The sequence below is a fragment of the Euprymna scolopes genome, unplaced genomic scaffold, assembly GCF_053919585.1.
Source record: "Euprymna scolopes isolate OS-2025 unplaced genomic scaffold, ASM5391958v1 sca288, whole genome shotgun sequence".
NCBI classification, from domain to species: Eukaryota; Metazoa; Mollusca; class Cephalopoda; order Sepiida; family Sepiolidae; genus Euprymna; species Euprymna scolopes.
Window position 1 is genome coordinate 22,501 of NW_027633311.1, and position 12,500 is coordinate 35,000.

The window sequence follows — 12,500 nt, forward strand, 5'->3', positions numbered from 1 at the left end:
ACTCCTCTGCCTCCTCAAGCGCTTCCAGACGCCTACCGACACCACATGCTGCTGGCTGGCTGTCTGTTGTTACAATGGAATTTAAAAAAAAAAACAAACAAAAAACCCCAACTCTATTAAGATTTTCGATAGTTGGAAAATAATAATAAATTAAGATTTTCGATAGATTGAAAATAATGATAAATTGATTTTAGCAGGGCTGCTGAGTTAGCTTATAGGAGCGAGCTAAAGTAAGAAAGAAACACGCCGAAACACACCGACCGGCACCCCCGACGACGACCACGGGTAAACGCGGGACTTTGCCGCCTCTTAAGCAAGTTTGACTGACGACTACCACGGCTATTCGGCTAGGTAGGTAGGTAGTCCTCCTCCTCGGCCACCTAGCCGTCGTCGTCGTCGATCGAGCGACCGGGTATATTCAAGACGCCTCTACCGACACCACCACACCAGCGGGCAGTTTAGCGAGCTTGCCAACTCCTCTGCCTCCTCAAGCGCTTCCAGACGCCTACCGACACCACATGCTGCTGGCTGGCTGTCTGTTGTTACAATGGAATTTAAAAAAAAAAACAAACAAAAAACCCCAACTCTATTAGATTTTCGATAGTTGGAAAATAATAATAAATTAAGATTTTCGATAGATTGAAAATAATGATAAATTGATTTTAGCAGGGCTGCTGAGTTAGCTTATAGGAGCGAGCTAAAGTAAGAAAGAAACACGCCGAAACACACCGACCGGCACCCCCGACGACGACCACGGGTAACGGCGGGACTAACTGTGACTCTCTTAAGGTGTGAGGAGGCTTTGCCTCTTAAGCAAGTTTGACTGACGCCTACCGACACCGGTCAGGTCGGCGAGGCTCCCGGCGGCCCCGAGCGGGACCACAGGTTGCGGAAGGCGTCCAAGTGAGCGGCGGCGACGCCAGGAGGCCCCCGGGGTCGACTCCGCGGCCCCCGGGTCGGTGTGCGGGCCTCCAGAGCTCGATAAAGTAGTGGTGTCGCTAGCGGTCGAGAAGGCACTTTTCGAACGCCTACTGCCACCCCCACATGGCGGTAGGCGCAAAACTGGAAAATCGCCGACCAGAAATGTCGCTTCGTATAATCGACGTTTTTTTGACCACCATTTTCAGGTGTCGGAGGTGGGTCTGGACGAATACCAACACCATTTCTGGGGTTTCACAACCGCCCGGCTTCTCCGACATATGTTGGAAAGGAGTAGCGATCGAGCGAAGGGGGCTGTCGGTAGGCGGCCGCGGGTTGCATGTGTGCCCGGGACAGCACCCCCATCCAACTAAGGGGTGTCCCCCGGGGGCCAGGGGGACCTCGTCCAGGTCGGCCGGGCGCTTCCAGACGCCTACCGACACCGGTCAGGTCGGCGAGGCTCCCGGCGGCCCCGAGCGGGACCACAGGTTGCGGAAGGCGTCCAAGTGAGCGGCGGCGACGCCAGGAGGCCCCCGGGGTCGACTCCGCGGCCCCCGGGTCGGTGTGCGGGCCTCCAGAGCTCGATAAAGTAGTGGTGTCGCTAGCGGTCGAGAAGGCACTTTTCGACGCCTACTGCCACCCCCACATGGCGGTAGGCGCAAAACTGGAAAATCGCCGACCAGAAATGTCGCTTCGTATAATCGACGTTTTTTTTGACCACCATTTTCAGGTGTCGGAGGTGGGTCTGGACGAATACCAACACCATTTCTGGGGTTTCACAACCGCCCGGCTTCTCCGACATATGTTGGAAAGGAGTAGCGATCGAGCGAAGGGGGCTGTCGGTAGGCGGCCGCGGGTTGCATGTGTGCCCGGGACAGCACCCCCATCCAACTAAGGGGTGTCCCCCGGGGGCCAGGGGGACCTCGTCCAGGTCGGCCGGGCGCTTCCAGACGCCTACCGACACCGGTCAGGTCGGCGAGGCTCCCGGCGGCCCCGAGCGGGACCACAGGTTGCGGAAGGCGTCCAAGTGAGCGGCGGCGACGCCAGGAGGCCCCCGGGGTCGACTCCGCGGCCCCCGGGTCGGTGTGCGGGCCTCCAGAGCTCGATAAAGTAGTGGTGTCGCTAGCGGTCGAGAAGGCACTTTTCGACGCCTACTGCCACCCCCACATGGCGGTAGGCGCAAAACTGGAAAATCGCCGACCAGAAATGTCGCTTCGTATAATCGACGTTTTTTTTGACCACCATTTTCAGGTGTCGGAGGTGGGTCTGGACGAATACCAACACCATTTCTGGGGTTTCACAACCGCCCGGCTTCTCCGACATATGTTGGAAAGGAGTAGCGATCGAGCGAAGGGGGCTGTCGGTAGGCGGCCGCGGGTTGCATGTGTGCCCGGGACAGCACCCCATCCAACTAAGGGGTGTCCCCCGGGGGCCAGGGGGACCTCGTCCAGGTCGGCCGGGCGCTTCCAGACGCCTACCGACACCGGTCAGGTCGGCGAGGCTCCCGGCGGCCCCGAGCGGGACCACAGGTTGCGGAAGGCGTCCAAGTGAGCGGCGGCGACGCCAGGAGGCCCCCGGGTCGACTCCGCGGCCCCCGGGTCGGTGTGCGGGCCTCCAGAGCTCGATAAAGTAGTGGTGTCGCTAGCGGTCGAGAAGGCACTTTTCGACGCCTACTGCCACCCCCACATGGCGGTAGGCGCAAAACTGGAAAATCGCCGACCAGAAATGTCGCTTCGTATAATCGACGTTTTTTTTGACCACCATTTTCAGGTGTCGGAGGTGGGTCTGGACGAATACCAACACCATTTCTGGGGTTTCACAACCGCCCGGCTTCTCCGACATATGTTGGAAAGGAGTAGCGATCGAGCGAAGGGGGCTGTCGGTAGGCGGCCGCGGGTTGCATGTGTGCCCGGGACAGCACCCCCATCCAACTAAGGGGTGTCCCCCGGGGGCCAGGGGGACCTCGTCCAGGTCGGCCGGGCGCTTCCAGACGCCTACCGACACCGGTCAGGTCGGCGAGGCTCCCGGCGGCCCCGAGCGGGACCACAGGTTGCGGAAGGCGTCCAAGTGAGCGGCGGCGACGCCAGGAGGCCCCCGGGGTCGACTCCGCGGCCCCCGGGTCGGTGTGCGGGCCTCCAGAGCTCGATAAAGTAGTGGTGTCGCTAGCGGTCGAGAAGGCACTTTTCGACGCCTACTGCCACCCCCACATGGCGGTAGGCGCAAAACTGGAAAATCGCCGACCAGAAATGTCGCTTCGTATAATCGACGTTTTTTTTGACCACCATTTTCAGGTGTCGGAGGTGGGTCTGGACGAATACCAACACCATTTCTGGGGTTTCACAACCGCCCGGCTTCTCCGACATATGTTGGAAAGGGAGTAGCGATCGAGCGAAGGGGGCTGTCGGTAGGCGGCCGCGGGTTGCATGTGTGCCCGGGACAGCACCCCCATCCAACTAAGGGGTGTCCCCCGGGGGCCAGGGGGACCTCGTCCAGGTCGGCCGGGCGCTTCCAGACGCCTACCGACACCGGTCAGGTCGGCGAGGCTCCCGGCGGCCCCGAGCGGGACCACAGGTTGCGGAAGGCGTCCAAGTGAGCGGCGGCGACGCCAGGAGGCCCCCGGGGTCGACTCCGCGGCCCCCGGGTCGGTGTGCGGGCCTCCAGAGCTCGATAAAGTAGTGGTGTCGCTAGCGGTCGAGAAGGCACTTTTCGACGCCTACTGCCACCCCCACATGGCGGTAGGCGCAAAACTGGAAAATCGCCGACCAGAAATGTCGCTTCGTATAATCGACGTTTTTTTTGACCACCATTTTCAGGTGTCGGAGGTGGGTCTGGACGAATACCAACACCATTTCTGGGGTTTCACAACCGCCCGGCTTCTCCGACATATGTTGGAAAGGAGTAGCGATCGAGCGAAGGGGGCTGTCGGTAGGCGGCCGCGGGTTGCATGTGTGCCCGGGACAGCACCCCCATCCAACTAAGGGGTGTCCCCCGGGGGCCAGGGGGACCTCGTCCAGGTCGGCCGGGCGCTTCCAGACGCCTACCGACACCGGTCAGGTCGGCGAGGCTCCCGGCGGCCCCGAGCGGGACCACAGGTTGCGGAAGGCGTCCAAGTGAGCGGCGGCGACGCCAGGAGGCCCCCGGGGTCGACTCCGCGGCCCCCGGGTCGGTGTGCGGGCCTCCAGAGCTCGATAAAGTAGTGGTGTCGCTAGCGGTCGAGAAGGCACTTTTCGACGCCTACTGCCACCCCCACATGGCGGTAGGTGTAAAAATCGGAATAGACCGGACCAGGAATGTCGAGGGGGAAAAAAATGACAAAGTCCTGGTGTGCCTAGGCGTCGAGAAGGCACTTTGCGACGCCTACCGACATCCCCATGTGGCAGTAGGCGTAAAACTGGAAAATCGCCGACCAGAAATGTCGCTTCGTATAATCGACGTTTTTTTTGACCACCATTTTCAGGTGTCGGAGGTGGGTCTGGACGAATACCAACACCATTTCTGGGGTTTTCCAGTTTGAAAGTTTTATAAAACATGTTCGGTAGGAAGCACACTTTGGTGTGTCGGTTCGTCGGAGCAGCGACTCTTTGCCTCGTGGTGGTCCGGAACGTCTCTACGGGCTTGTCGCAAAGGCGTCAGAAAGTGGCATCTCCGCCGCCTAGGGCTGTCACCGTTATCGCTGTCGCCGCGCTCCAACTTGTTTTGATCCGCCGCCTTCGTTCCTGCCAACCGTGCGCCCGCTCATCGTCGTTAGGTTATAATACGTGGTACGTGTGTGTGCTTCTCCGTGGACCTAGGGCTGCTCGACGTGTCGAACGATATGTTGGAACAACTAACGGCTCCTTTTCCTGGTTCCATAGTCGTCGTGGTACCCGCGTCGTCAGCCATATCTATGTCCACCATGTTTAGCCGATACGTTTGCTGCAGCTTCTGCTTCCGCCTCAGCGTTCGCCGCTCTCAGCCGCCGCTGTTGTTGCTGCCGTTCTGCCATTCAACCACTACCTGCGAATCTTTCGATGATCGGCCGAACGACCCATCGCTGTGCGACCGATAAATCCTCCGGATTAGGGAGAAACGCCGCCGCTCTCTGCCGCCGTCGAACGGAAAAACGTACATTGTAACGAACGAACGAACGAACGAACGAATTAACGAACGAGCGAACAAACAAACAAAAATAGCCGCGGGGGATGCACTATGTAGATCCTGATCCCCTTGTAACCATACGTACGTTGTTCGATGCTCTCCCGTCCTGGAAGTCGCCGCAGCAAACAGGAGGATGAGCAGCAGCAGGCGCCGCCGCCGTAACCGCCGCCTGCCTGCCGCCTCCTACTCCTGTCAGCGTCCGATCTCACAGCCGTGTGAACGTTCGCTGACACCCGATTTCTTTCCGTCTGGCAAAACCTTGGACGTCCCGCTCGCGGTACACGTGCTGCAGCGACTTCTCGTCCGACAACGCATAAGCGTCGACGTCTGCCGCCGCATCTTCTGATACGTGGACGGTGATAGCGCTAGTCCCTTCTTGCGCCACCTCCACCTTTGTTAGCGCCAAAGAAGATCGATCGAGCAGTCGTGGTCGCAGTCGATTAACCCGTTTTCACCGTCCGCAGTTCCCAAGCCGCCGATCAAGTCGTTGCTCTTCTCTGTTCGTTCTTCCCATACCGTCGATTTGCACGGCTGCCGGATGAGCCATCCTCTGTCCGGCGAAGCGCTCACGTCAGTGATCGATACTTGCACCGACAGTCCTCCCGCTCGCGACTCGGTGCTCGAATCGGACTCGTTCGTTTTTATCTCGATGCGATTGTGAAAAGGGGGACCGGTCGTCAATGTCGTGTGTGTCGACGATGTTGTTCGCCCGGTCCGCCGCGTTGTTGTCGTTTTTTTTTTTTTTTTTTTTTTTCCCCTAACGTTCGCCGTCGCACGGACGAAAGGGTGAGAAAAAAAAAAAAAAAGCTCGAAAAGCCGCCCAAAAAAATCGGACCGAGGAGCCGCTTGCGAGAACGCGCCATGTGCACGTTGTCTCTCCTCGGTTTTCCGAGCACGAACACGACGCCGGTCGGTCGGTCGGTCGACGAAGGCGACGACGAAGGTGACGGGAAAATTTACGCCGCCGCTGCCCTGGTCCAGCTCCTCCCCGATGACGGCTGTGATGTTGACGTTGACGTTGGCGACGACGACGACGACGACGGAGACGACGACGACGACGAGACGGCATCGATGGCGACCACGATGACGACGACCTCGACGAGTTCAGTCTGCACCTTGACCTCCGATGTCCGTGTGCACTGCCGTCGTGCTGTTTGTCGTTTGTCGTATGTATCGCTGTCAAGGGTGCCGTTGTCGTTGTTGTTGTCGACGTTGTTGCTTGCTCTCTCGTCTCGGTCGGTTGGTACGTTGATGACGACGACGACGACGAAGACGACGACGACGACGACGAGACGGCATCGATGGCGACCACGATGACGACGACCTCGACGATTCCAGTCTGCACCTTGACCTCCGATGTCCGTGTGCACTGCCGTCGTGCTGTTTGTCGTTTGTCGTATGTATCGCTGTCAAGGGTGCCGTTGTCGATGTTGTTGTTGTCGACGCTGTCGTCTGTTCTCTCTTCTCGGCCGGCTGTGACTGTGGACGTTGACGACGACGACGACGAGACGGAATCGATGGCGACCACGATGACGACGACCTCGGCGAGTTCAGTCTGCACCTTGACCCTCGATGTCCGTGTGCACTGCCGTCGTGCTGCTTGTCGTTTGTCGTATGTATCGCTGTCAAGGGTGCCGTTGTCGTTGTTGTTGTCGACGTTGGTCGCTTTCGTTCTTTGAGTCTCGGTCTCGGTCCAAGTCAGGGGAGAAACAAAAAAGAGGCCATCAGCGCGGGCAGCGCGCTTCTTCTGACGGCGAACCCCCTCGAAAAATAAATAAACACGTGCCCGTCGTTGTAGTTGTCTGTCTTATGTCGGTCGGTCGGTCGGTCGGTCTGTCGTTCTGTCGAAACAAAGTCCCAAATTCCAACGATACCTGGTTGATCCTGCCAGTAGTCATATGCTTGTCTCAAAGCTTAAGCCATGCAAGTGTAAGTTCACGCCACGCATTAGAACGGGCGAAACCGCGAATGGCTCAGGAACCGGACCTAATCCTCGGGACCGTATTCCTCCTCGGAGGCGATGGATAACTGTGGCAATTCTAGAGCTAATACATGTGACACAGGCCGCGATCGGTCGGCGCGCCGTCGTCGCCACGCCTCGCGCGCTGGCACCCGCGTCGGCCGTTCCGGGTCGCGGCGCTACATATTAGACTGAGACCGATGCGCGTCATTCCGTCCTCCCGTCGTCGGCGTTCCCGCTCGCGGGTCCGTTCGGTGGCGGGGCTCATAGGGCGGCGCGCTCCGCTTTGGTGACTCTGGATAACTCACTGGTCGATCGCACGAGCTTTCACGCCCGGCGACGGGTCTCTCGAGGGTCCGCCCTATCAACTGTCGACGGTCGGTTAAGTGCCTACCGTGGTTACTACGGGTAACGGGGAATCGGGGTTCGATTCCGGAGAGGGAGCATGCGAAACGGCTACCACATCCAAGGAAGGCAGCAGGCGCGCAAATTACCCACTCCCGGCACGGGGAGGTAGTGACGAAAAATAACGACGCGGGACTCTGTCGAGGCCCCGCGATCGGAATGAGTACACTTCAAATCCGTTAACGAGGACCAACCGGAGGGCAAGTCTGGTGCCAGCAGCCGCGGTAATTCCAGCTCCGGTAGCGTATATTAAAGTTGTTGCGGTTAAAAAGCTCGTAGTCCGAACTCGGGTTCGTGGTCGCGCAAGCGGCCCCGGGGCGGCGGCGCCATCGTCCGTCGTTGACTTTGGTCGTCCGTTCGCATTCCCGGCCCTTTCCGCCGGTGTCAACCGCTAGCATACCCGCCACGCGGTCCTGCCGGCGAGGTGGACGAGGAGGTCGTGATCGGGATCCGGGAAAAAAAAAACAAGTGGTCGTCGGTTCGGTTCCGGGAGTAGTCTAACGGGGGGGTGCTACGTGTGTGTGTTTGGGTGCGTTCATTCGCATCCCCGCACTCTGACCCCCGCGCTTCTCTCCCTCTCCCTTTCCGCGCGTTCCTCTTTTTTTTTGAACCCCCCGGTCCGCTCCGAGTCCCTGCTTCGTGTCTTGTCTGCGCGCGTGTTGCGGTCGGCGGTTTCTCCTCCAAGGGTGCTCTTAACCGAGTGTCCGCGGCGGCCGGTACGTTCACTTTGAAAAAATTAGAGTGCTCAGAGCGGGCTGTTCAAGCTTGCATACGATAAGCATGGAATGATGGAAGAGGGCCTCGTCTACGTCTGTCGGTCTCCGTCTACGGCGAGGCAATGATCGAAGGGAGCGGTCGGGGCCACTCGTATTGCGACGTTAGAGGTGAAATTCTTGGATCGTCGCAAGACGAACTGCAGCGATGGCGTGTGGCAAGCACGTTTTCCTCGATCAAGAGCGAAAGTCGGAGGTTCGAAGACGATCAGATACCGTCGTAGTTCCGACCGTAAACGATGCCGACCGGCGATCCGCCGGCGTTCGCTTCCATGACCCGGCGGGTAGCCTGCGGGAAACCAGAGTTCGGTTCCGGGGGGAGTATGGTTGCAAAGCTGAAACTTAAAGGAATTGACGGAAGGGCACCACCAGGAGTGGAGCCTGCGGCTTAATTTGACTCAACACGGGAAAACTCACCCGGTCCGGACACCGGTAGGATTGACAGATCGATAGCTCTTTCTCGATTCGGTGGGTGGTGGTGCATGGCCGTTCTTAGTTGGTGGAGCGATCCGTCTGGTTGATTCCGATAACGAACGAGACTCCGGCCTGCTAACTAGTGCGCCGATGTCAGTGATTTTTACGGGCGGGCTCGGCGTCCTCCGTGGCGCTCGGGTCCGGGTCGGTTTTCTCACGCACTTCTTAGAGGGACGGGTGCAGAAAGCCACACGAGGCGGAGCGATAACAGGTCTGTGATGCCCTTAGATGTCCGGGGCCGCACGCGCGCTACACTGGAGGTATCAGCGGGGACTTCGCCCCGGCCCGAGAGGGTTGGGAAACCTCTGAACCACCTCCCGTGATAGGGATCGGGGCCTGTAACCAACCCCGTGAACGAGGAATTCCCGGTAGGCGCGGGTCAACAGCCCGCGTCGATCACGTCCCTGCCCTTTGTACACACCGCCCGTCGCTACTACCGATCGAACGGTCCGGTGAGGTCCTCGGATCTGGCCGACGACGCCGCCGGGCAGTGCGCGACGTGTCCGTCACGACACTCGTGCATCTACGCCTCGGCGTTCGATGCCTGGAGAAGACGACCGAACCCGATCGTTTAGAGGAAGTAAAAGTCGTAACAAGGTTTCCGTAGGTGAACCTGCGGAAGGATCATTACCGTTTTCCCGTTCGAGACTGGTTTGTTGTTTTCCGCCTACCTCCTCTGTCTGTCGGCGTCAACGCCTCGAATGCGCGCAAACAAACCTATAAAAGGCGGAGCGAGAGATAGATTTGTGGTGACGCGGAGGTTTTTAAAGCCCCAGCTCTTCTTGCTTGCTTCCGCGTCTTACCACCTGTTTGTTTTTTCGCCCACCGCAAGTGATGGCCGCTTCTTCTTTGCCTTGTCGCCGCTTTATCGTTTTTTTTGTTTTTTTGCAGCCGCTGTGCCACCGCCGCTAGCTAAAAAAACAAACTACTCGCGACATTGCAATGCCGTCACGCCTCCTCGCACAGACCTCCTCGCACACTACTAAATCTATATAAACAAAAACTAATATAAAAAAACCAAGTGCTGAACCCTGGACGGGGGATCACTCGGCTCGTCCGTCGATGAAGAGCGCGGCCAGCCGCGATAACTGATGCGAATTGCAGGACTCAGTGAACATCGACACCTCGAACGCACATTGCGGCCCCGAGATCCCTTGTCTCGGGGCCACGTCCGGTCGAGAGGCGGAACGTTACATGTCTTTCTCCGTTAACGAAACGACATCTTGCCGTCCCCGTGCCCGCCCGGTCCTGCACGGTGGTAACCGGGACGTCGCAGGAGCGAGTGACGAGGGGGAAGAAAAATAAAAAAAGAATTGACTCCTTTCAATGTCTTTTTTTTTTTTAAAACCCTCTCCGGCCTCCTCCTTCGTCTCCCGCTGGCAGACCGCGGAGTCTTTTCCCTTTTCGACCGCGTGAAGAAACACTGTGGAGGAGGAGCAGGAGGAGTCTGTCCGAAAGCAGCCGAAGGGAGACCAAAAAAAAAGTACCGACCTAACCGACTGCCGACGTAAGCGCCGCCTGCTCGTCTCGCTCTCTGCCTCATGAAGGTGTCTCTCAGCGACGCCTCGAGCAGCGCGACGAGCACGGCCGTCGCACCGTAAAAAGGTGGCCGCGTCGTAGGCAACGCAACGTCGGATGGGGAGGACCCACGCTTTTTTTTAATTGTTGGCTTCTTCATTTTCGGTCGGACGGGCGCTATATCGGCCAGCCGTCGTCACACGGAGGGTACCGATCGAGATTCCTCTCCTCAAACACCACACTCTACTAAAAACCGCCGCCCCTCGGCTCGGACGAGACGACCCGCTGAACTTAAGCATATCGCTAAGCGGAGGAAAAGAAACCAACCGGGATTCCCTTAGTAACGGCGAGTGAACCGGGAGAAGCCCAACGCCGAATCCCGTCGCAAGTTAAAGGCTTCGGGACGTGTGGCGCATGGGTCGAAGGCAGCCGTTCGTTTTCGTCTCGCATAGTTCGGAGTTCCCTCGATCGGGGCCGCCCGCGGCGGGTGCCAGGCCCATTCGGTGCGGACGGCGAGCGACGGCCTTCGATCCGAGAGTCGGGTTGCTTGGGAACGCAGCCCAAATCGGGTGGTAAGCTCCATCCAAGGCTAAATACCGGGACGAGTCCGATAGTCGACAAGTACCGTGAGGGAAAGTTGAAAAGAACTTTGGAGAGAGAGTTCAAGAGAACGTGAAACCGCCCAGGGGTAAACGGGTGGGACCGCTCACCGCGATCGCGGGGGGACTCAGTCCGGTGCTGCCTAGGCTCGAGCCCAAACTCGATGTGTGTTCTTGAAAGAGAGGCCGTCGCGGCACAGGTCGTCGTTCGTCGTGTCCGCGGGGGACTCGTTCCCCGCGGTTCCAGCTTTTGTGCCCGCGTCGCCGACGAAGGAGACGGGCCGCGTGGATAGCGGGAAGGGAAACGTGGTGACGACCGCGGCGTCGGTAGGTGGCTGCGTCGGTTGGCTGCGACGGAGGGGACTCGTCCTCTCGATCGCTGCTGCCGCCGGGCCCTAACCCGCCGCATCCGTCGCCGCCGCTTCTTCTTTCCTCCTGCTCCCTCCGCGCGCGACTCCGCTGCACCCGTCCCCTTCATCATCGCTCGGCGTAATCATGGCGCGGGCGCTTCGGCGCGACCTCCGCGCGGCCGGCACCGGACGCACTTCCCCTCCGGTCCGTCGTCGCGACCCGTTCCCGGCGTGCAGGTCGAACACGCGGGTTTTTTTCCGTAGGCGGCAGGCGTTTCATCACCCTGAAAACCCCCGTCTTCCCACCTTGTGAAGTCGGGGGCCACCGGCCGTCGGGCCCGCGAACGTAACTGCCCCTTTCTGCCGGGAACGGAGGAAATCTGACACGATCCGTTACACGTGGCGAGCCGGTCCGTTTTGATCCCGCCGGAAGTCGCGTGCGGGCGACGCACTCTGTGTGTCGCTCCTTAGGCGCCCCACCGTCTCGGGCGCGTGCGCGATGAGAGGCGGGATAGGACTGGCGCGGCCTCGCCGTCACGCACCTCGCCGACGTTTCGGGTTCTTGTCGGGGGCAACCCCGCCCGCGCCCGTTTCCGTTTCCGGAGAGGTCGCTCGGCGACGCTTTTTTACTCGAGCCGCCGCCACCCCGGGTCAGCGACGTGCATCGGCAACCCACCCGACCCGTCTTGAAACACGGACCGAGGAGTCCTGGCCGTTCGCGAGTCGTAGGGGCCACCTCTGACTAACCCCGAAGGCGAAGCGAAGCGAGAGAGCGTGTAGGAGGGCGTCGATCGGGAGAGGTGTCGTGGCAAAGTCGTCCGGGGGTCGTCGGGGGGTGTCGTCGGTCTCGTGCCGTCGTCTTCTCCTCGCCTCACCCGCCTCCGAGCCGTGCCCGATCCCGCCGGCGCGGCGTTTTCGGCCTTCCGCCGTCGCTGCTGCGGTGCCCGCAACTTTTCCTTTTTCTCTCTTCCCGAGAGAGATAGGAGAGGGAAGGCTCGTGGCTGACGTGCGGTTGTTTTTCCCTCCTCCCCGAGAGGGGACCGGCGCATCATCCAAAAAGGGGAATTGCCGGGCGCCAGCTTCCATATCCTCCTTCCGCCCATCGGTGAGATCCCGCGGCTTGAACTAGTCCTATTTGTCGTCGAGTTTAGGCGCTGCGCGCGGGCGCATCACCCCCGGGTCGGTTTCCCCTTTTTCCGAGTACGACTCGGCCGACTCTGGCGTAGCGAGCGACCAGGGACCCGAAAGATGGCGATCCACGCCCGGTCGGGATGAAGCCAGAGGAAACTCTGGTGGAAGTCCGAAGCGCCTCTGACGTGCAAATCGATCGTCGGAACCGGGTGTAGGGGCGAAAGACCAATCGAGC

At 59.6% G+C, this 12,500-nt stretch overlaps 2 non-coding genes and 1 pseudogene across 2 annotated transcripts in view; all 3 read left to right on the top strand.

Annotated features, from left to right (window-relative positions):
* The first annotated feature begins 6,926 nt into the window (after positions 1 to 6,926).
* Positions 6,927 to 9,297, top strand: LOC145274227 (small subunit ribosomal RNA; annotated as a pseudogene).
* A 397-nt stretch (positions 9,298 to 9,694) lies between these two features.
* LOC145274217 (5.8S ribosomal RNA) lies at positions 9,695 to 9,852 on the top strand. The gene has a single exon (XR_013866603.1). It is a non-coding gene; the product is annotated as a 5.8S ribosomal RNA (ribosomal RNA).
* A 591-nt stretch (positions 9,853 to 10,443) lies between these two features.
* LOC145274219 (large subunit ribosomal RNA) overlaps positions 10,444 to 12,500 on the top strand; it is a 5,715-nt gene continuing 3,658 nt past the window's right edge. The window contains exon 1 of the ribosomal RNA XR_013866604.1: positions 10,444 to 12,500. This exon is cut by the window's right edge and continues 3,658 nt beyond it. This is a non-coding gene — a ribosomal RNA (large subunit ribosomal RNA).